Here is a 17,500-nt window from a genome sequence, read left to right as displayed (position 1 = left end):
GTGAGTTTGTACTTTTAAGCATCTAGTCGGCTAGACCTTGCAGTTTTGAAAGGCAATTGTGAAATGGCTCACTTCCTGAACTTGGAGCACAAAAAAGCCTACAGCACCTGGTATTCCCAGGTGGTCTCCCATCCAGGTACTAACTAGGCCCGACACTGCTTAGCTTCCGAGATCAGACGAGATCGGGCGCATTCAGTGTGGTGTGGCCGTAGGCTCTGGGCCTAGTGAGTTTTGTACTTTTAAGCATCTAGTCGGCTAGACCTTGCAGTTTTGAAAGGCAATTGAGAAATGGCTCACTTCCTGAACTTGGAGTACAAAAAAGCCTACAGCACCTGGTATTCCCAGGCGGTCTCCCATCCAGGTACTAACTAGGCCCGACACTGCTTAGCTTCTGAGATCAGACGAGATCAGGCGCATTCAGTGTGGTGTGGCCGTAGGCTCTGGGCCTAGTGAGTGTTGTACTTTTAAGCATCTAGTCGGCTAGACCTTGCAGTTTTAAAAGGCAATTGAGAAAGGGCTCACTTCCTGAACTTGGAGCACAAAAAAGCCTACAGCACCTGGTATTCCCAGGCGGTCTCCCATCCAGGTACTAACTAGGCCTGACACTGCTTAACTTCCGAGATCGGGTGCATTCAGTGTGGTGTGGCCATAGGCTCTAGGAATGCTAAGAATATTACTCTTATGCATTTGCATTTAGTAAGCTAAGCCATGCAGCCACTTGCAACATGATACCACGCTCATCGCTCGATCAGGCTCGATCAGGCGAGATATATAAGACTGGTGGGCCCATTCAGGACTCCTATGTCTGGTAGGATAACTTTAATTCATCCATCCTGTGTCTGTTGCAGGGAGGTGGAGAGAACAATCAACACAATAATGGTTTTCTTTCATGCCTCTTGAAGGACTCAATATTCTCTGTACTGCATTACATGTGAAAGTCGATTTATTACCCATGAACACACTGCCTGTATGCTAATTCTATGTAAAAAGGTAGCTCCAGCCCTCATGATGTTGTCCAACATTTCCGCTATAAAACGGGATACAATTATTTTGGAAACATACCAAATTTGAAAAATAATTGAGAAGTTGCGCAATTACTAATCATGGAGCACAAAAAAGCCTACAGCACCTGGTATTCCCAGGCAGTCTCCCATCCAGGTACTAACTAGGCCTGACCCTGCTTAGCTTCCGAGATCGGGCACATTCAGTGTGGTGTGGCCGTAGGCTCTGGGCCTAGTGAGTTTTGTACTTTTAAGCATCTAGTCGGCTAGACCTTGCAGTTTTGAAAGGCAATTGTGAAATGGCTCACTTCCTGAACTTGGAGCACAAAAAAGCCTACAGCACCTGGTATTCCCAGGTGGTCTCCCATCCAGGTACTAACTAGGCCCGACACTGCTTAGCTTCCGAGATCAGACGAGATCGGGCGCAATCAGTGTGGTGTGGCCGTAGGCTCTGGGCCTAGTGAGTTTTGTACTTTTAAGCATCTAGTCAGCTAGACCTTGCAGTTTTGAAAGGCAATTGAGAAATGGCTCACTTCCTGAACTTGGAGCACAAAAAAGCCTACAGCACCTGGTATTCCCAGGCGGTCTCCCATCCAGGTACTAACGAGGCCCGACACTGCTTAGCTTCCGAGATCAGACGAGATCGGGCGCATTCAGTGTGGTGTGGCCGTAGGCTCTGGTTCTTGTGAGTTTTGTACTTTTAAGCATCTAGTCGGCTAGACCTTGCAGTTTTGAAAGGCAATTGAGAAATGGCTCACTTCCTGAACTTGGAGTACAAAAAAGCCTACAGCACCTGGTATTCCCAGGCGGTCTTCCATCCACGTACTAACTAGGCCCGACACTGCTTAGCTTCTGAGATCAGACGAGATCAGGCACATTCAGTGTGGTGTGGCCGTAGGCTCTGGGCCTAGTGAGTTTTGTACTTTTAAGCATCTAGTCGGCTAGACCTTGCAGTTTTAAAAGGCAATTGAGAAAGGGCTCACTTCCTGAACTTGGAGCACAAAAAAGCCTACAGCACCTGGTATTCCCAGGCGGTCTCCCATCCAGGTACTAACTAGGCCTGACACTGCTTAACTTCCGAGATCAGTCGAGATCGGGTGCATTCAGTGTGGTGTGGCCGTAGGCTCTAGGAATGCTAAGAATATTACTCTTATGCATTTGCATTTAGTAAGCTAAGCCATGCAGCCACTTGCAACATGATACCACGCTCATCGCTCGATCAGGCTCGATCAGGCGAGATATATAAGACTGGTGGGCCCATTCAGGACTCCTATGTCTGGTAGGATAACTTTAATTCATCCATCCTGTGTCTGTTGCAGGGAGGTGGAGAGAACAATCAACACAATAATGGTTTTCTTTCATGCCTCTTGAAGGACTCAATATTCTCTGTACTGCATTACATGTGAAAGTCGATTTATTACCCATGAACACACTAACTGTATGCTAATTCTATGTAAAAAGGTAGCTCCAGCCCTCATGATGTTGTCCAACATTTCCGCTATAAAACGGGATACAATTATTTTGGAAACATACCAAATTTGAAAAATAATTGAGAAGTTGCGCAATTACTAATCATGGAGCACAAAAAAGCCTACAGCACCTGGTATTCCCAGGCAGTCTCCCATCCAGGTACTAACTAGGCCTGACCCTGCTTAGCTTCCGAGATCGGGCACATTCAGTGTGGTGTGGCTGTAGGCTCTGGGCCTAGTGAGTTTTGTACTTTTAAGCATCTAGTCGGCTAGACCTTGCAGTTTTAAAAGGCAATTGAGAAAGGGCTCACTTCCTGAACTTGGAGCACAAAAAAGCCTACAGCACCTGGTATTCCCAGGCGGTCTCCCATCCAGGTACTAACTAGGCCTGACACTGCTTAACTTCCGAGATCAGAAGAGATCGGGTGCATTCAGTGTGGTGTGGCCGTAGGCTCTAGGAATGCTAAGAATATTACTCTTATGCATTTGCATTTAGTAAGCTAAGCCATGCAGCCACTTGCAACATGATACCACGCTCATCGCTCGATCAGCGCTCGATCAGGCGAGATATATAAGACTGGTGGGCCCATTCAGGACTCCTATGTCTGGTAGGATAACTTTAATTCATCCATCCTGTGTCTGTTGCAGGGAGGTGGAGAGAACAATCAACACAATAATGGTTTTCTTTCATGCCTCTTGAAGGACTCAATATTCTCTGTACTGCATTACATGTGAAAGTTGATTTATTACCCATGAACACACTACCTGTATGCTAATTCTATGTAAAAAGGTAGCTCCAGCCCTCATGATGTTGTCCAACATTTCCGCTATAAAACGGGATACAATTATTTTGGAAACATACCAAATTTGAAAAATAATTGAGAAGTTGCGCAATTACTAATCATGGAGCACAAAAAAAGCCTACAGCACCTGGTATTCCCAGGCAGTCTCCCATCCAGGTACTAACTAGGCCCGACCCTGCTTAGCTTCCGAGATCGGGCGCATTCAGTGTGGTGTGGCCGTAGGCTCTGGGCCTAGTGAGTTTGTACTTTTAAGCATCTAGTCGGCTAGACCTTGCAGTTTTGAAAAGCAATTGTGAAATGGCTCACTTCCTGAACTTGGAGCACAAAAAAGCCTACAGCACCTGGTATTCCCAGGTGGTCTCCCATCCAGGTACTAACTAGGCCCGACACTGCTTAGCTTCCGAGATCAGACGAGATCGGGCGCATTCAGTGTGGTGTGGCCGTAGGCTCTGGGCCTAGTGAGTTTTGTACTTTTAAGCATCTAGTCGGCTAGACCTTGCAGTTTTGAAAGGCAATTGAGAAATGGCTCACTTCCTGAACTTGGAGTACAAAAAAGCCTACAGCACCTGGTATTCCCAGGCGGTCTCCCATCCAGGTACTAACTAGGCCCGACACTGCTTAGCTTCTGAGATCAGACGAGATCAGGCGCATTCAGTGTGGTGTGGCCGTAGGCTCTGGGCCTAGTGAGTGTTGTACTTTTAAGCATCTAGTCGGCTAGACCTTGCAGTTTTAAAAGGCAATTGAGAAAGGGCTCACTTCCTGAACTTGGAGCACAAAAAAGCCTACAGCACCTGGTATTCCCAGGCGGTCTCCCATCCAGGTACTAACTAGGCCTGACACTGCTTAACTTCCGAGATCAGACGAGATCGGGTGCATTCTGTGTGGTGTGGCCGTAGGCTCTAGGAATGCTAAGAATATTACTCTTATGCATTTGCATTTAGTAAGCTAAGCCATGCAGCCACTTGCAACATGATACCACGCTCATCGCTCGATCAGGCTCGATCAGGCGAGATATATAAGACTGGTGGGCCCATTCAGGACTCCTATGTCTGGTAGGATAACTTTAATTCATCCATCCTGTGTCTGTTGCAGGGAGGTGGAGAGAACAATCAACACAATAATGGTTTTCTTTCATGCCTCTTGAAGGACTCAATATTCTCTGTACTGCATTACATGTGAAAGTCGATTTATTACCCATGAACACACTACCTGTATGCTAATTCTATGTAAAAAGGTAGCTCCAGCCCTCATGATGTTGTCCAACATTTCCGCTATAAAACGGGATACAATTATTTTGGAAACATACCAAATTTGAAAAATAATTGAGAAGTTGCGCAATTACTAATCATGGAGCACAAAAAAGCCTACAGCACCTGGTATTCCCAGGCAGTCTCCCATCCAGGTACTAACTAGGCCTGACCCTGCTTAGCTTCCGAGATCGGGCACATTCAGTGTGGTGTGGCCGTAGGCTCTGGGCCTAGTGAGTTTTGTACTTTTAAGCATCTAGTCGGCTAGACCTTGCAGTTTTGAAAGGCAATTGTGAAATGGCTCACTTCCTGAACTTGGAGCACAAAAAAGCCTACAGCACCTGGTATTCCCAGGTGGTCTCCCATCCAGGTACTAACTAGGCCCGACACTGCTTAGCTTCCGAGATCAGACGAGATCGGGCGCAATCAGTGTGGTGTGGCCGTAGGCTCTGGGCCTAGTGAGTTTTGTACTTTTAAGCATCTAGTCAGCTAGACCTTGCAGTTTTGAAAGGCAATTGAGAAATGGCTCACTTCCTGAACTTGGAGCACAAAAAAGCCTACAGCACCTGGTATTCCCAGGCGGTCTCCCATCCAGGTACTAACGAGGCCCGACACTGCTTAGCTTCCGAGATCAGACGAGATCGGGCGCATTCAGTGTGGTGTGGCCGTAGGCTCTGGTTCTTGTGAGTTTTGTACTTTTAAGCATCTAGTCGGCTAGACCTTGCAGTTTTGAAAGGCAATTGAGAAATGGCTCACTTCCTGAACTTGGAGTACAAAAAAGCCTACAGCACCTGGTATTCCCAGGCGGTCTTCCATCCAGGTACTAACTAGGCCCGACACTGCTTAGCTTCTGAGATCAGACGAGATCAGGCACATTCAGTGTGGTGTGGCCGTAGGCTCTGGGCCTAGTGAGTTTTGTACTTTTAAGCATCTAGTCGGCTAGACCTTGCAGTTTTAAAAGGCAATTGAGAAAGGGCTCACTTCCTGAACTTGGAGCACAAAAAAGCCTACAGCACCTGGTATTCCCAGGCGGTCTCCCATCCAGGTACTAACTAGGCCTGACACTGCTTAACTTCCGAGATCAGTCGAGATCGGGTGCATTCAGTGTGGTGTGGCCGTAGGCTCTAGGAATGCTAAGAATATTACTCTTATGCATTTGCATTTAGTAAGCTAAGCCATGCAGCCACTTGCAACATGATACCACGCTCATCGCTCGATCAGCGCTCGATCAGGCGAGATATATAAGACTGGTGGGCCCATTCAGGACTCCTATGTCTGGTAGGATAACTTTAATTCATCCATCCTGTGTCTGTTGCAGGGAGGTGGAGAGAACAATCAACACAATAATGGTTTTCTTTCATGCCTCTTGAAGGACTCAATATTCTCTGTACTGCATTACATGTGAAAGTTGATTTATTACCCATGAACACACTACCTGTATGCTAATTCTATGTAAAAAGGTAGCTCCAGCCCTCATGATGTTGTCCAACATTTCCGCTATAAAACGGGATACAATTATTTTGGAAACATACCAAATTTGAAAAATAATTGAGAAGTTGCGCAATTACTAATCATGGAGCACAAAAAAAGCCTACAGCACCTGGTATTCCCAGGCAGTCTCCCATCCAGGTACTAACTAGGCCCGACCCTGCTTAGCTTCCGAGATCGGGCGCATTCAGTGTGGTGTGGCCGTAGGCTCTGGGCCTAGTGAGTTTGTACTTTTAAGCATCTAGTCGGCTAGACCTTGCAGTTTTGAAAGGCAATTGTGAAATGGCTCACTTCCTGAACTTGGAGCACAAAAAAGCCTACAGCACCTGGTATTCCCAGGTGGTCTCCCATCCAGGTACTAACTAGGCCCGACACTGCTTAGCTTCCGAGATCAGACGAGATCGGGCGCATTCAGTGTGGTGTGGCCGTAGGCTCTGGGCCTAGTGAGTTTTGTACTTTTAAGCATCTAGTCGGCTAGACCTTGCAGTTTTGAAAGGCAATTGAGAAATGGCTCACTTCCTGAACTTGGAGTACAAAAAAGCCTACAGCACCTGGTATTCCCAGGCGGTCTCCCATCCAGGTACTAACTAGGCCCGACACTGCTTAGCTTCTGAGATCAGACGAGATCAGGCGCATTCAGTGTGGTGTGGCCGTAGGCTCTGGGCCTAGTGAGTGTTGTACTTTTAAGCATCTAGTCGGCTAGACCTTGCAGTTTTAAAAGGCAATTGAGAAAGGGCTCACTTCCTGAACTTGGAGCACAAAAAAGCCTACAGCACCTGGTATTCCCAGGCGGTCTCCCATCCAGGTACTAACTAGGCCTGACACTGTTTAACTTCCGAGATCAGACGAGATCGGGTGCATTCAGTGTGGTGTGGCCATAGGCTCTAGGAATGCTAAGAATATTACTCTTATGCATTTGCATTTAGTAAGCTAAGCCATGCAGCCACTTGCAACATGATACCACGCTCATCGCTCGATCAGGCTCGATCAGGCGAGATATATAAGACTGGTGGGCCCATTCAGGACTCCTATGTCTGGTAGGATAACTTTAATTCATCCATCCTGTGTCTGTTGCAGGGAGGTGGAGAGAACAATCAACACAATAATGGTTTTCTTTCATGCCTCTTGAAGGACTCAATATTCTCGGTACTGCATTACATGTGAAAGTCGATTTATTACCCATGAACACACTACCTGTATGCTAATTCTATGTAAAAAGGTAGCTCCAGCCCTCATGATGTTGTCCAACATTTCCGCTATAAAACGGGATACAATTATTTTGGAAACATACCAAATTTGAAAAATAATTGAGAAGTTGCGCAATTACTAATCATGGAGCACAAAAAAGCCTACAGCACCTGGTATTCCCAGGCAGTCTCCCATCCAGGTACTAACTAGGCCTGACCCTGCTTAGCTTCCGAGATCGGGCACATTCAGTGTGGTGTGGCCGTAGGCTCTGGGCCTAGTGAGTTTTGTACTTTTAAGCATCTAGTCGGCTAGACCTTGCAGTTTTGAAAGGCAATTGTGAAATGGCTCACTTCCTGAACTTGGAGCACAAAAAAGCCTACAGCACCTGGTATTCCCAGGTGGTCTCCCATCCAGATACTAACTAGGCCCGACACTGCTTAGCTTCCGAGATCAGACGAAATCAGTGTGGTGTGGCCGTAGGCTCTGGGCCTAGTGAGTTTTGTACTTTTAAGCATCTAGTCAGCTAGACCTTGCAGTTTTGAAAGGCAATTGAGAAATGGCTCACTTCCTGAACTTGGAGCACAAAAAAGCCTACAGCACCTGGTATTCCCAGGCGGTCTCCCATCCAGGTACTAACGAGGCCCGACACTGCTTAGCTTCCGAGATCAGACGAGATCGGGCGCATTCAGTGTGGTGTGGCCGTAGGCTCTGGTTCTTGTGAGTTTTGTACTTTTAAGCATCTAGTCGGCTAGACCTTGCAGTTTTGAAAGGCAATTGAGAAATGGCTCACTTCCTGAACTTGGAGTACAAAAAAGCCTACAGCACCTGGTATTCCCAGGCGGTCTTCCATCCAGGTACTAACTAGGCCCGACACTGCTTAGCTTCTGAGATCAGACGAGATCAGGCACATTCAGTGTGGTGTGGCCGTAGGCTCTGGGCCTAGTGAGTTTTGTACTTTTAAGCATCTAGTCGGCTAGACCTTGCAGTTTTAAAAGGCAATTGAGAAAGGGCTCACTTCCTGAACTTGGAGCACAAAAAAGCCTACAGCACCTGGTATTCCCAGGCGGTCTCCCATCCAGGTACTAACTAGGCCTGACACTGCTTAACTTCCGAGATCAGTCGAGATCGGGTGCATTCAGTGTGGTGTGGCCGTAGGCTCTAGGAATGCTAAGAATATTACTCTTATGCATTTGCATTTAGTAAGCTAAGCCATGCAGCCACTTGCAACATGATACCACGCTCATCGCTCGATCAGCGCTCGATCAGGCGAGATATATAAGACTGGTGGGCCCATTCAGGACTCCTATGTCTGGTAGGATAACTTTAATTCATCCATCCTGTGTCTGTTGCAGGGAGGTGGAGAGAACAATCAACACAATAATGGTTTTCTTTCATGCCTCTTGAAGGACTCAATATTCTCTGTACTGCATTACATGTGAAAGTTGATTTATTACCCATGAACACACTACCTGTATGCTAATTCTATGTAAAAAGGTAGCTCCAGCCCTCATGATGTTGTCCAACATTTCCGCTATAAAACGGGATACAATTATTTTGGAAACATACCAAATTTGAAAAATAATTGAGAAGTTGCGCAATTACTAATCATGGAGCACAAAAAAAGCCTACAGCACCTGGTATTCCCAGGCAGTCTCCCATCCAGGTACTAACTAGGCCCGACCCTGCTTAGCTTCCGAGATCGGGCGCATTCAGTGTGGTGTGGCCGTAGGCTCTGGGCCTAGTGAGTTTGTACTTTTAAGCATCTAGTCGGCTAGACCTTGCAGTTTTGAAAGGCAATTGTGAAATGGCTCACTTCCTGAACTTGGAGCACAAAAAAGCCTACAGCACCTGGTATTCCCAGGTGGTCTCCCATCCAGGTACTAACTAGGCCCGACACTGCTTAGCTTCCGAGATCAGACGAGATCGGGCGCATTCAGTGTGGTGTGGCCGTAGGCTCTGGGCCTAGTGAGTTTTGTACTTTTAAGCATCTAGTCGGCTAGACCTTGCAGTTTTGAAAGGCAATTGAGAAATGGCTCACTTCCTGAACTTGGAGTACAAAAAAGCCTACAGCACCTGGTATTCCCAGGTGGTCTCCCATCCAGGTACTAACTAGGCCCGACACTGCTTAGCTTCCGAGATCAGACGAGATCGGGCGCAATCAGTGTGGTGTGGCCGTAGGCTCTGGGCCTAGTGAGTTTTGTACTTTTAAGCATCTAGTCAGCTAGACCTTGCAGTTTTGAAAGGCAATTGAGAAATGGCTCACTTCCTGAACTTGGAGCACAAAAAAGCCTACAGCACCTGGTATTCCCAGGCGGTCTCCCATCCAGGTACTAACGAGGCCCGACACTGCTTAGCTTCCGAGATCAGACGAGATCGGGCGCAATCAGTGTGGTGTGGCCTTAGGCTCTGGGCCTAGTGAGTTTTGTACTTTTAAGCATCTAGTCAGCTAGACCTTGCAATTTTGAAAGGCAATTGAGAAATGGCTCACTTCCTGAACTTGGAGCACAAAAAAGCCTACAGCACCTGGTATTCCCAGGCGGTCTCCCATCCAGGTACTAACGAGGCCCGACACTGCTTAGCTTCCGAGATCAGACGAGATCAGGCGCATTCAGTGTGGTGTGGCCGTAGGCTCTGGTTCTTGTGAGTTTTGTACTTTTAAGCATCTAGTCGGCTAGACCTTGCAGTTTTGAAAGGCAATTGAGAAATGGCTCACTTCCTGAACTTGGAGTACAAAAAAGCCTACAGCACCTGGTATTCCCAGGCGGTCTTCCATCCAGGTACTAACTAGGCCCGACACTGCTTAGCTTCTGAGATCAGACGAGATCAGGCACATTCAGTGTGGTGTGGCCGTAGGCTCTGGGCCTAGTGAGTTTTGTACTTTTAAGCATCTAGTCGGCTAGACCTTGCAGTTTTAAAAGGCAATTGAGAAAGGGCTCACTTCCTGAACTTGGAGCACAAAAAAGCCTACAGCACCTGGTATTCCCAGGCGGTCTCCCATCCAGGTACTAACTAGGCCTGACACTGCTTAACTTCCGAGATCAGTCGAGATCGGGTGCATTCAGTGTGGTGTGGCCGTAGGCTCTAGGAATGCTAAGAATATTACTCTTATGCATTTGCATTTAGTAAGCTAAGCCATGCAGCCACTTGCAACATGATACCACGCTCATCGCTCGATCAGCGCTCGATCAGGCGAGATATATAAGACTGGTGGGCCCATTCAGGACTCCTATGTCTGGTAGGATAACTTTAATTCATCCATCCTGTGTCTGTTGCAGGGAGGTGGAGAGAACAATCAACACAATAATGGTTTTCTTTCATGCCTCTTGAAGGACTCAATATTCTCTGTACTGCATTACATGTGAAAGTTGATTTATTACCCATGAACACACTACCTGTATGCTAATTCTATGTAAAAAGGTAGCTCCAGCCCTCATGATGTTGTCCAACATTTCCGCTATAAAACGGGATACAATTATTTTGGAAACATACCAAATTTGAAAAATAATTGAGAAGTTGCGCAATTACTAATCATGGAGCACAAAAAAAGCCTACAGCACCTGGTATTCCCAGGCAGTCTCCCATCCAGGTACTAACTAGGCCCGACCCTGCTTAGCTTCCGAGATCGGGCGCATTCAGTGTGGTGTGGCCGTAGGCTCTGGGCCTAGTGAGTTTGTACTTTTAAGCATCTAGTCGGCTAGACCTTGCAGTTTTGAAAAGCAATTGTGAAATGGCTCACTTCCTGAACTTGGAGCACAAAAAAGCCTACAGCACCTGGTATTCCCAGGTGGTCTCCCATCCAGGTACTAACTAGGCCCGACACTGCTTAGCTTCCGAGATCAGACGAGATCGGGCGCATTCAGTGTGGTGTGGCCGTAGGCTCTGGGCCTAGTGAGTTTTGTACTTTTAAGCATCTAGTCGGCTAGACCTTGCAGTTTTGAAAGGCAATTGAGAAATGGCTCACTTCCTGAACTTGGAGTACAAAAAAGCCTACAGCACCTGGTATTCCCAGGCGGTCTCCCATCCAGGTACTAACTAGGCCCGACACTGCTTAGCTTCTGAGATCAGACGAGATCAGGCGCATTCAGTGTGGTGTGGCCGTAGGCTCTGGGCCTAGTGAGTGTTGTACTTTTAAGCATCTAGTCGGCTAGACCTTGCAGTTTTAAAAGGCAATTGAGAAAGGGCTCACTTCCTGAACTTGGAGCACAAAAAAGCCTACAGCACCTGGTATTCCCAGGCGGTCTCCCATCCAGGTACTAACTAGGCCTGACACTGCTTAACTTCCGAGATCAGACGAGATCGGGTGCATTCTGTGTGGTGTGGCCGTAGGCTCTAGGAATGCTAAGAATATTACTCTTATGCATTTGCATTTAGTAAGCTAAGCCATGCAGCCACTTGCAACATGATACCACGCTCATCGCTCGATCAGGCTCGATCAGGCGAGATATATAAGACTGGTGGGCCCATTCAGGACTCCTATGTCTGGTAGGATAACTTTAATTCATCCATCCTGTGTCTGTTGCAGGGAGGTGGAGAGAACAATCAACACAATAATGGTTTTCTTTCATGCCTCTTGAAGGACTCAATATTCTCTGTACTGCATTACATGTGAAAGTCGATTTATTACCCATGAACACACTACCTGTATGCTAATTCTATGTAAAAAGGTAGCTCCAGCCCTCATGATGTTGTCCAACATTTCCGCTATAAAACGGGATACAATTATTTTGGAAACATACCAAATTTGAAAAATAATTGAGAAGTTGCGCAATTACTAATCATGGAGCACAAAAAAGCCTACAGCACCTGGTATTCCCAGGCAGTCTCCCATCCAGGTACTAACTAGGCCTGACCCTGCTTAGCTTCCGAGATCGGGCACATTCAGTGTGGTGTGGCCGTAGGCTCTGGGCCTAGTGAGTTTTGTACTTTTAAGCATCTAGTCGGCTAGACCTTGCAGTTTTGAAAGGCAATTGTGAAATGGCTCACTTCCTGAACTTGGAGCACAAAAAAGCCTACAGCACCTGGTATTCCCAGGTGGTCTCCCATCCAGGTACTAACTAGGCCCGACACTGCTTAGCTTCCGAGATCAGACGAGATCGGGCGCAATCAGTGTGGTGTGGCCGTAGGCTCTGGGCCTAGTGAGTTTTGTACTTTTAAGCATCTAGTCAGCTAGACCTTGCAGTTTTGAAAGGCAATTGAGAAATGGCTCACTTCCTGAACTTGGAGCACAAAAAAGCCTACAGCACCTGGTATTCCCAGGCGGTCTCCCATCCAGGTACTAACGAGGCCCGACACTGCTTAGCTTCCGAGATCAGACGAGATCGGGCGCATTCAGTGTGGTGTGGCCGTAGGCTCTGGTTCTTGTGAGTTTTGTACTTTTAAGCATCTAGTCGGCTAGACCTTGCAGTTTTGAAAGGCAATTGAGAAATGGCTCACTTCCTGAACTTGGAGTACAAAAAAGCCTACAGCACCTGGTATTCCCAGGCGGTCTTCCATCCAGGTACTAACTAGGCCCGACACTGCTTAGCTTCTGAGATCAGACGAGATCAGGCACATTCAGTGTGGTGTGGCCGTAGGCTCTGGGCCTAGTGAGTTTTGTACTTTTAAGCATCTAGTCGGCTAGACCTTGCAGTTTTAAAAGGCAATTGAGAAAGGGCTCACTTCCTGAACTTGGAGCACAAAAAAGCCTACAGCACCTGGTATTCCCAGGCGGTCTCCCATCCAGGTACTAACTAGGCCTGACACTGCTTAACTTCCGAGATCAGTCGAGATCGGGTGCATTCAGTGTGGTGTGGCCGTAGGCTCTAGGAATGCTAAGAATATTACTCTTATGCATTTGCATTTAGTAAGCTAAGCCATGCAGCCACTTGCAACATGATACCACGCTCATCGCTCGATCAGCGCTCGATCAGGCGAGATATATAAGACTGGTGGGCCCATTCAGGACTCCTATGTCTGGTAGGATAACTTTAATTCATCCATCCTGTGTCTGTTGCAGGGAGGTGGAGAGAACAATCAACACAATAATGGTTTTCTTTCATGCCTCTTGAAGGACTCAATATTCTCTGTACTGCATTACATGTGAAAGTTGATTTATTACCCATGAACACACTACCTGTATGCTAATTCTATGTAAAAAGGTAGCTCCAGCCCTCATGATGTTGTCCAACATTTCCGCTATAAAACGGGATACAATTATTTTGGAAACATACCAAATTTGAAAAATAATTGAGAAGTTGCGCAATTACTAATCATGGAGCACAAAAAAAGCCTACAGCACCTGGTATTCCCAGGCAGTCTCCCATCCAGGTACTAACTAGGCCCGACCCTGCTTAGCTTCCGAGATCGGGCGCATTCAGTGTGGTGTGGCCGTAGGCTCTGGGCCTAGTGAGTTTGTACTTTTAAGCATCTAGTCGGCTAGACCTTGCAGTTTTGAAAGGCAATTGTGAAATGGCTCACTTCCTGAACTTGGAGCACAAAAAAGCCTACAGCACCTGGTATTCCCAGGTGGTCTCCCATCCAGGTACTAACTAGGCCCGACACTGCTTAGCTTCCGAGATCAGACGAGATCGGGCGCATTCAGTGTGGTGTGGCCGTAGGCTCTGGGCCTCGTGAGTTTTGTACTTTTAAGCATCTAGTCGGCTAGACCTTGCAGTTTTGAAAGGCAATTGAGAAATGGCTCACTTCCTGAACTTGGAGTACAAAAAAGCCTACAGCACCTGGTATTCCCAGGCGGTCTCCCATCCAGGTACTAACTAGGCCCGACACTGCTTAGCTTCTGAGATCAGACGAGATCAGGCGCATTCAGTGTGGTGTGGCCGTAGGCTCTGGGCCTAGTGAGTGTTGTACTTTTAAGCATCTAGTCGGCTAGACCTTGCAGTTTTAAAAGGCAATTGAGAAAGGGCTCACTTCCTGAACTTGGAGCACAAAAAAGCCTACAGCACCTGGTATTCCCAGGCGGTCTCCCATCCAGGTACTAACTAGGCCTGACACTGCTTAACTTCCGAGATCAGACGAGATCGGGTGCATTCAGTGTGGTGTGGCCATAGGCTCTAGGAATGCTAAGAATATTACTCTTATGCATTTGCATTTAGTAAGCTAAGCCATGCAGCCACTTGCAACATGATACCACGCTCATCGCTCGATCAGGCTCGATCAGGCGAGATATATAAGACTGGTGGGCCCATTCAGGACTCCTATGTCTGGTAGGATAACTTTAATTCATCCATCCTGTGTCTGTTGCAGGGAGGTGGAGAGAACAATCAACACAATAATGGTTTTCTTTCATGCCTCTTGAAGGACTCAATATTCTCGGTACTGCATTACATGTGAAAGTCGATTTATTACCCATGAACACACTACCTGTATGCTAATTCTATGTAAAAAGGTAGCTCCAGCCCTCATGATGTTGTCCAACATTTCCGCTATAAAACGGGATACAATTATTTTGGAAACATACCAAATTTGAAAAATAATTGAGAAGTTGCGCAATTACTAATCATGGAGCACAAAAAAGCCTACAGCACCTGGTATTCCCAGGCAGTCTCCCATCCAGGTACTAACTAGGCCTGACCCTGCTTAGCTTCCGAGATCGGGCACATTCAGTGTGGTGTGGCCGTAGGCTCTGGGCCTAGTGAGTTTTGTACTTTTAAGCATCTAGTCGGCTAGACCTTGCAGTTTTGAAAGGCAATTGTGAAATGGCTCACTTCCTGAACTTGGAGCACAAAAAAGCCTACAGCACCTGGTATTCCCAGGTGGTCTCCCATCCAGATACTAACTAGGCCCGACACTGCTTAGCTTCCGAGATCAGACGAAATCAGTGTGGTGTGGCCGTAGGCTCTGGGCCTAGTGAGTTTTGTACTTTTAAGCATCTAGTCAGCTAGACCTTGCAGTTTTGAAAGGCAATTGAGAAATGGCTCACTTCCTGAACTTGGAGCACAAAAAAGCCTACAGCACCTGGTATTCCCAGGCGGTCTCCCATCCAGGTACTAACGAGGCCCGACACTGCTTAGCTTCCGAGATCAGACGAGATCGGGCGCATTCAGTGTGGTGTGGCCGTAGGCTCTGGTTCTTGTGAGTTTTGTACTTTTAAGCATCTAGTCGGCTAGACCTTGCAGTTTTGAAAGGCAATTGAGAAATGGCTCACTTCCTGAACTTGGAGTACAAAAAAGCCTACAGCACCTGGTATTCCCAGGCGGTCTTCCATCCAGGTACTAACTAGGCCCGACACTGCTTAGCTTCTGAGATCAGACGAGATCAGGCACATTCAGTGTGGTGTGGCCGTAGGCTCTGGGCCTAGTGAGTTTTGTACTTTTAAGCATCTAGTCGGCTAGACCTTGCAGTTTTAAAAGGCAATTGAGAAAGGGCTCACTTCCTGAACTTGGAGCACAAAAAAGCCTACAGCACCTGGTATTCCCAGGCGGTCTCCCATCCAGGTACTAACTAGGCCTGACACTGCTTAACTTCCGAGATCAGTCGAGATCGGGTGCATTCAGTGTGGTGTGGCCGTAGGCTCTAGGAATGCTAAGAATATTACTCTTATGCATTTGCATTTAGTAAGCTAAGCCATGCAGCCACTTGCAACATGATACCACGCTCATCGCTCGATCAGCGCTCGATCAGGCGAGATATATAAGACTGGTGGGCCCATTCAGGACTCCTATGTCTGGTAGGATAACTTTAATTCATCCATCCTGTGTCTGTTGCAGGGAGGTGGAGAGAACAATCAACACAATAATGGTTTTCTTTCATGCCTCTTGAAGGACTCAATATTCTCTGTACTGCATTACATGTGAAAGTTGATTTATTACCCATGAACACACTACCTGTATGCTAATTCTATGTAAAAAGGTAGCTCCAGCCCTCATGATGTTGTCCAACATTTCCGCTATAAAACGGGATACAATTATTTTGGAAACATACCAAATTTGAAAAATAATTGAGAAGTTGCGCAATTACTAATCATGGAGCACAAAAAAAGCCTACAGCACCTGGTATTCCCAGGCAGTCTCCCATCCAGGTACTAACTAGGCCCGACCCTGCTTAGCTTCCGAGATCGGGCGCATTCAGTGTGGTGTGGCCGTAGGCTCTGGGCCTAGTGAGTTTGTACTTTTAAGCATCTAGTCGGCTAGACCTTGCAGTTTTGAAAGGCAATTGTGAAATGGCTCACTTCCTGAACTTGGAGCACAAAAAAGCCTACAGCACCTGGTATTCCCAGGTGGTCTCCCATCCAGGTACTAACTAGGCCCGACACTGCTTAGCTTCCGAGATCAGACGAGATCGGGCGCATTCAGTGTGGTGTGGCCGTAGGCTCTGGGCCTAGTGAGTTTTGTACTTTTAAGCATCTAGTCGGCTAGACCTTGCAGTTTTGAAAGGCAATTGAGAAATGGCTCACTTCCTGAACTTGGAGTACAAAAAAGCCTACAGCACCTGGTATTCCCAGGCGGTCTCCCATCCAGGTACTAACTAGGCCCGACACTGCTTAGCTTCTGAGATCAGACGAGATCAGGCGCATTCAGTGTGGTGTGGCCGTAGGCTCTGGGCCTAGTGAGTGTTGTACTTTTAAGCATCTAGTCGGCTAGACCTTGCAGTTTTAAAAGGCAATTGAGAAAGGGCTCACTTCCTGAACTTGGAGCACAAAAAAGCCTACAGCACCTGGTATTCCCAGGCGGTCTCCCATCCAGGTACTAACTAGGCCTGACACTGCTTAACTTCCGAGATCGGGTGCATTCAGTGTGGTGTGGCCATAGGCTCTAGGAATGCTAAGAATATTACTCTTATGCATTTGCATTTAGTAAGCTAAGCCATGCAGCCACTTGCAACATGATACCACGCTCATCGCTCGATCAGGCTCGATCAGGCGAGATATATAAGACTGGTGGGCCCATTCAGGACTCCTATGTCTGGTAGGATAACTTTAATTCATCCATCCTGTGTCTGTTGCAGGGAGGTGGAGAGAACAATCAACACAATAATGGTTTTCTTTCATGCCTCTTGAAGGACTCAATATTCTCTGTACTGCATTACATGTGAAAGTCGATTTATTACCCATGAACACACTGCCTGTATGCTAATTCTATGTAAAAAGGTAGCTCCAGCCCTCATGATGTTGTCCAACATTTCCGCTATAAAACGGGATACAATTATTTTGGAAACATACCAAATTTGAAAAATAATTGAGAAGTTGCGCAATTACTAATCATGGAGCACAAAAAAGCCTACAGCACCTGGTATTCCCAGGCAGTCTCCCATCCAGGTACTAACTAGGCCTGACCCTGCTTAGCTTCCGAGATCGGGCACATTCAGTG

At 47.0% G+C, this 17,500-nt stretch overlaps 41 non-coding genes and 17 pseudogenes across 41 annotated transcripts; all 58 read right to left on the bottom strand.

The window, feature by feature from the left end:
- Positions 1–95: 95 nt before the first annotated feature.
- LOC138547809 (5S ribosomal RNA) lies at positions 96–214 on the bottom strand. The gene has a single exon (XR_011291637.1). It is a non-coding gene; the product is annotated as a 5S ribosomal RNA (ribosomal RNA).
- Positions 215–320: 106 nt separating this feature from the next.
- LOC138540109 (5S ribosomal RNA) lies at positions 321–439 on the bottom strand. The gene has a single exon (XR_011288167.1). It is a non-coding gene; the product is annotated as a 5S ribosomal RNA (ribosomal RNA).
- A 106-nt stretch (positions 440–545) lies between these two features.
- LOC138542878 (5S ribosomal RNA) lies at positions 546–654 on the bottom strand (annotated as a pseudogene).
- A 463-nt stretch (positions 655–1,117) lies between these two features.
- On the bottom strand, positions 1,118–1,226 carry LOC138546097 (5S ribosomal RNA; annotated as a pseudogene).
- A 106-nt stretch (positions 1,227–1,332) lies between these two features.
- Positions 1,333–1,451, bottom strand: LOC138547626 (5S ribosomal RNA). The gene has a single exon (XR_011291459.1). It is a non-coding gene; the product is annotated as a 5S ribosomal RNA (ribosomal RNA).
- A 106-nt stretch (positions 1,452–1,557) lies between these two features.
- LOC138549937 (5S ribosomal RNA) lies at positions 1,558–1,676 on the bottom strand. Its single transcript, XR_011293706.1, has one exon. It is a non-coding gene; the product is annotated as a 5S ribosomal RNA (ribosomal RNA).
- A 106-nt stretch (positions 1,677–1,782) lies between these two features.
- LOC138541892 (5S ribosomal RNA) lies at positions 1,783–1,901 on the bottom strand. Its single transcript, XR_011289887.1, has one exon. It is a non-coding gene; the product is annotated as a 5S ribosomal RNA (ribosomal RNA).
- A 106-nt stretch (positions 1,902–2,007) lies between these two features.
- LOC138538381 (5S ribosomal RNA) lies at positions 2,008–2,126 on the bottom strand. The gene has a single exon (XR_011286484.1). It is a non-coding gene; the product is annotated as a 5S ribosomal RNA (ribosomal RNA).
- A 463-nt stretch (positions 2,127–2,589) lies between these two features.
- LOC138546634 (5S ribosomal RNA) lies at positions 2,590–2,698 on the bottom strand (annotated as a pseudogene).
- Positions 2,699–2,804: 106 nt separating this feature from the next.
- LOC138550988 (5S ribosomal RNA) lies at positions 2,805–2,923 on the bottom strand. Its single transcript, XR_011294728.1, has one exon. It is a non-coding gene; the product is annotated as a 5S ribosomal RNA (ribosomal RNA).
- A 465-nt stretch (positions 2,924–3,388) lies between these two features.
- Positions 3,389–3,497, bottom strand: LOC138543373 (5S ribosomal RNA; annotated as a pseudogene).
- A 105-nt stretch (positions 3,498–3,602) lies between these two features.
- LOC138547797 (5S ribosomal RNA) lies at positions 3,603–3,721 on the bottom strand. The gene has a single exon (XR_011291626.1). It is a non-coding gene; the product is annotated as a 5S ribosomal RNA (ribosomal RNA).
- A 106-nt stretch (positions 3,722–3,827) lies between these two features.
- On the bottom strand, positions 3,828–3,946 carry LOC138540098 (5S ribosomal RNA). The gene has a single exon (XR_011288156.1). It is a non-coding gene; the product is annotated as a 5S ribosomal RNA (ribosomal RNA).
- A 106-nt stretch (positions 3,947–4,052) lies between these two features.
- LOC138537976 (5S ribosomal RNA) lies at positions 4,053–4,171 on the bottom strand. Its single transcript, XR_011286093.1, has one exon. It is a non-coding gene; the product is annotated as a 5S ribosomal RNA (ribosomal RNA).
- Positions 4,172–4,634: 463 nt separating this feature from the next.
- LOC138546096 (5S ribosomal RNA) lies at positions 4,635–4,743 on the bottom strand (annotated as a pseudogene).
- A 106-nt stretch (positions 4,744–4,849) lies between these two features.
- Positions 4,850–4,968, bottom strand: LOC138547624 (5S ribosomal RNA). The gene has a single exon (XR_011291457.1). It is a non-coding gene; the product is annotated as a 5S ribosomal RNA (ribosomal RNA).
- A 106-nt stretch (positions 4,969–5,074) lies between these two features.
- LOC138549936 (5S ribosomal RNA) lies at positions 5,075–5,193 on the bottom strand. The gene has a single exon (XR_011293705.1). It is a non-coding gene; the product is annotated as a 5S ribosomal RNA (ribosomal RNA).
- A 106-nt stretch (positions 5,194–5,299) lies between these two features.
- LOC138539598 (5S ribosomal RNA) lies at positions 5,300–5,418 on the bottom strand. The gene has a single exon (XR_011287662.1). It is a non-coding gene; the product is annotated as a 5S ribosomal RNA (ribosomal RNA).
- Positions 5,419–5,524: 106 nt separating this feature from the next.
- On the bottom strand, positions 5,525–5,643 carry LOC138538380 (5S ribosomal RNA). Its single transcript, XR_011286483.1, has one exon. It is a non-coding gene; the product is annotated as a 5S ribosomal RNA (ribosomal RNA).
- Positions 5,644–6,108: 465 nt separating this feature from the next.
- Positions 6,109–6,217, bottom strand: LOC138543371 (5S ribosomal RNA; annotated as a pseudogene).
- Positions 6,218–6,322: 105 nt separating this feature from the next.
- Positions 6,323–6,441, bottom strand: LOC138547786 (5S ribosomal RNA). The gene has a single exon (XR_011291615.1). It is a non-coding gene; the product is annotated as a 5S ribosomal RNA (ribosomal RNA).
- A 106-nt stretch (positions 6,442–6,547) lies between these two features.
- LOC138540087 (5S ribosomal RNA) lies at positions 6,548–6,666 on the bottom strand. Its single transcript, XR_011288145.1, has one exon. It is a non-coding gene; the product is annotated as a 5S ribosomal RNA (ribosomal RNA).
- A 106-nt stretch (positions 6,667–6,772) lies between these two features.
- LOC138537620 (5S ribosomal RNA) lies at positions 6,773–6,891 on the bottom strand. Its single transcript, XR_011285750.1, has one exon. It is a non-coding gene; the product is annotated as a 5S ribosomal RNA (ribosomal RNA).
- Positions 6,892–7,354: 463 nt separating this feature from the next.
- On the bottom strand, positions 7,355–7,463 carry LOC138546094 (5S ribosomal RNA; annotated as a pseudogene).
- Positions 7,464–7,569: 106 nt separating this feature from the next.
- LOC138546595 (5S ribosomal RNA) lies at positions 7,570–7,678 on the bottom strand (annotated as a pseudogene).
- A 106-nt stretch (positions 7,679–7,784) lies between these two features.
- Positions 7,785–7,903, bottom strand: LOC138549935 (5S ribosomal RNA). Its single transcript, XR_011293704.1, has one exon. It is a non-coding gene; the product is annotated as a 5S ribosomal RNA (ribosomal RNA).
- Positions 7,904–8,009: 106 nt separating this feature from the next.
- Positions 8,010–8,128, bottom strand: LOC138539597 (5S ribosomal RNA). The gene has a single exon (XR_011287661.1). It is a non-coding gene; the product is annotated as a 5S ribosomal RNA (ribosomal RNA).
- Positions 8,129–8,234: 106 nt separating this feature from the next.
- Positions 8,235–8,353, bottom strand: LOC138538379 (5S ribosomal RNA). Its single transcript, XR_011286482.1, has one exon. It is a non-coding gene; the product is annotated as a 5S ribosomal RNA (ribosomal RNA).
- A 465-nt stretch (positions 8,354–8,818) lies between these two features.
- Positions 8,819–8,927, bottom strand: LOC138543370 (5S ribosomal RNA; annotated as a pseudogene).
- A 105-nt stretch (positions 8,928–9,032) lies between these two features.
- Positions 9,033–9,151, bottom strand: LOC138547773 (5S ribosomal RNA). The gene has a single exon (XR_011291603.1). It is a non-coding gene; the product is annotated as a 5S ribosomal RNA (ribosomal RNA).
- A 106-nt stretch (positions 9,152–9,257) lies between these two features.
- LOC138547623 (5S ribosomal RNA) lies at positions 9,258–9,376 on the bottom strand. The gene has a single exon (XR_011291456.1). It is a non-coding gene; the product is annotated as a 5S ribosomal RNA (ribosomal RNA).
- A 106-nt stretch (positions 9,377–9,482) lies between these two features.
- On the bottom strand, positions 9,483–9,601 carry LOC138542102 (5S ribosomal RNA). The gene has a single exon (XR_011290090.1). It is a non-coding gene; the product is annotated as a 5S ribosomal RNA (ribosomal RNA).
- A 106-nt stretch (positions 9,602–9,707) lies between these two features.
- LOC138537846 (5S ribosomal RNA) lies at positions 9,708–9,826 on the bottom strand. The gene has a single exon (XR_011285967.1). It is a non-coding gene; the product is annotated as a 5S ribosomal RNA (ribosomal RNA).
- A 106-nt stretch (positions 9,827–9,932) lies between these two features.
- Positions 9,933–10,051, bottom strand: LOC138539595 (5S ribosomal RNA). The gene has a single exon (XR_011287659.1). It is a non-coding gene; the product is annotated as a 5S ribosomal RNA (ribosomal RNA).
- Positions 10,052–10,157: 106 nt separating this feature from the next.
- LOC138538378 (5S ribosomal RNA) lies at positions 10,158–10,276 on the bottom strand. Its single transcript, XR_011286481.1, has one exon. It is a non-coding gene; the product is annotated as a 5S ribosomal RNA (ribosomal RNA).
- A 465-nt stretch (positions 10,277–10,741) lies between these two features.
- Positions 10,742–10,850, bottom strand: LOC138543369 (5S ribosomal RNA; annotated as a pseudogene).
- Positions 10,851–10,955: 105 nt separating this feature from the next.
- On the bottom strand, positions 10,956–11,074 carry LOC138547762 (5S ribosomal RNA). Its single transcript, XR_011291592.1, has one exon. It is a non-coding gene; the product is annotated as a 5S ribosomal RNA (ribosomal RNA).
- A 106-nt stretch (positions 11,075–11,180) lies between these two features.
- On the bottom strand, positions 11,181–11,299 carry LOC138540076 (5S ribosomal RNA). Its single transcript, XR_011288134.1, has one exon. It is a non-coding gene; the product is annotated as a 5S ribosomal RNA (ribosomal RNA).
- Positions 11,300–11,405: 106 nt separating this feature from the next.
- Positions 11,406–11,524, bottom strand: LOC138537975 (5S ribosomal RNA). The gene has a single exon (XR_011286092.1). It is a non-coding gene; the product is annotated as a 5S ribosomal RNA (ribosomal RNA).
- Positions 11,525–11,987: 463 nt separating this feature from the next.
- LOC138546093 (5S ribosomal RNA) lies at positions 11,988–12,096 on the bottom strand (annotated as a pseudogene).
- Positions 12,097–12,202: 106 nt separating this feature from the next.
- On the bottom strand, positions 12,203–12,321 carry LOC138547622 (5S ribosomal RNA). The gene has a single exon (XR_011291455.1). It is a non-coding gene; the product is annotated as a 5S ribosomal RNA (ribosomal RNA).
- Positions 12,322–12,427: 106 nt separating this feature from the next.
- LOC138549934 (5S ribosomal RNA) lies at positions 12,428–12,546 on the bottom strand. Its single transcript, XR_011293703.1, has one exon. It is a non-coding gene; the product is annotated as a 5S ribosomal RNA (ribosomal RNA).
- Positions 12,547–12,652: 106 nt separating this feature from the next.
- Positions 12,653–12,771, bottom strand: LOC138539594 (5S ribosomal RNA). The gene has a single exon (XR_011287658.1). It is a non-coding gene; the product is annotated as a 5S ribosomal RNA (ribosomal RNA).
- Positions 12,772–12,877: 106 nt separating this feature from the next.
- Positions 12,878–12,996, bottom strand: LOC138538377 (5S ribosomal RNA). Its single transcript, XR_011286480.1, has one exon. It is a non-coding gene; the product is annotated as a 5S ribosomal RNA (ribosomal RNA).
- Positions 12,997–13,461: 465 nt separating this feature from the next.
- Positions 13,462–13,570, bottom strand: LOC138543368 (5S ribosomal RNA; annotated as a pseudogene).
- Positions 13,571–13,675: 105 nt separating this feature from the next.
- Positions 13,676–13,794, bottom strand: LOC138547751 (5S ribosomal RNA). Its single transcript, XR_011291581.1, has one exon. It is a non-coding gene; the product is annotated as a 5S ribosomal RNA (ribosomal RNA).
- A 106-nt stretch (positions 13,795–13,900) lies between these two features.
- LOC138540064 (5S ribosomal RNA) lies at positions 13,901–14,019 on the bottom strand. The gene has a single exon (XR_011288123.1). It is a non-coding gene; the product is annotated as a 5S ribosomal RNA (ribosomal RNA).
- Positions 14,020–14,125: 106 nt separating this feature from the next.
- LOC138550937 (5S ribosomal RNA) lies at positions 14,126–14,244 on the bottom strand. The gene has a single exon (XR_011294678.1). It is a non-coding gene; the product is annotated as a 5S ribosomal RNA (ribosomal RNA).
- Positions 14,245–14,707: 463 nt separating this feature from the next.
- Positions 14,708–14,816, bottom strand: LOC138546092 (5S ribosomal RNA; annotated as a pseudogene).
- Positions 14,817–14,922: 106 nt separating this feature from the next.
- LOC138546593 (5S ribosomal RNA) lies at positions 14,923–15,031 on the bottom strand (annotated as a pseudogene).
- A 106-nt stretch (positions 15,032–15,137) lies between these two features.
- Positions 15,138–15,256, bottom strand: LOC138549933 (5S ribosomal RNA). The gene has a single exon (XR_011293702.1). It is a non-coding gene; the product is annotated as a 5S ribosomal RNA (ribosomal RNA).
- Positions 15,257–15,362: 106 nt separating this feature from the next.
- On the bottom strand, positions 15,363–15,481 carry LOC138539593 (5S ribosomal RNA). The gene has a single exon (XR_011287657.1). It is a non-coding gene; the product is annotated as a 5S ribosomal RNA (ribosomal RNA).
- A 106-nt stretch (positions 15,482–15,587) lies between these two features.
- LOC138538376 (5S ribosomal RNA) lies at positions 15,588–15,706 on the bottom strand. The gene has a single exon (XR_011286478.1). It is a non-coding gene; the product is annotated as a 5S ribosomal RNA (ribosomal RNA).
- Positions 15,707–16,171: 465 nt separating this feature from the next.
- On the bottom strand, positions 16,172–16,280 carry LOC138543367 (5S ribosomal RNA; annotated as a pseudogene).
- Positions 16,281–16,385: 105 nt separating this feature from the next.
- LOC138547740 (5S ribosomal RNA) lies at positions 16,386–16,504 on the bottom strand. The gene has a single exon (XR_011291570.1). It is a non-coding gene; the product is annotated as a 5S ribosomal RNA (ribosomal RNA).
- A 106-nt stretch (positions 16,505–16,610) lies between these two features.
- On the bottom strand, positions 16,611–16,729 carry LOC138540053 (5S ribosomal RNA). The gene has a single exon (XR_011288112.1). It is a non-coding gene; the product is annotated as a 5S ribosomal RNA (ribosomal RNA).
- A 106-nt stretch (positions 16,730–16,835) lies between these two features.
- Positions 16,836–16,944, bottom strand: LOC138542876 (5S ribosomal RNA; annotated as a pseudogene).
- Positions 16,945–17,407: 463 nt separating this feature from the next.
- LOC138546091 (5S ribosomal RNA) overlaps positions 17,408–17,500 on the bottom strand; it is a 109-nt pseudogene continuing 16 nt past the window's right edge.

The sequence above is a fragment of the Ambystoma mexicanum genome, unplaced genomic scaffold, assembly GCF_040938575.1.
Source record: "Ambystoma mexicanum isolate Mex_15411 unplaced genomic scaffold, UKY_AmexF1_1 Mex_scaf10, whole genome shotgun sequence".
In the NCBI taxonomy this organism is placed as follows: domain Eukaryota; kingdom Metazoa; phylum Chordata; class Amphibia; order Caudata; family Ambystomatidae; genus Ambystoma; species Ambystoma mexicanum.
This window is presented reverse-complemented; position numbering and strand designations above follow the sequence as displayed.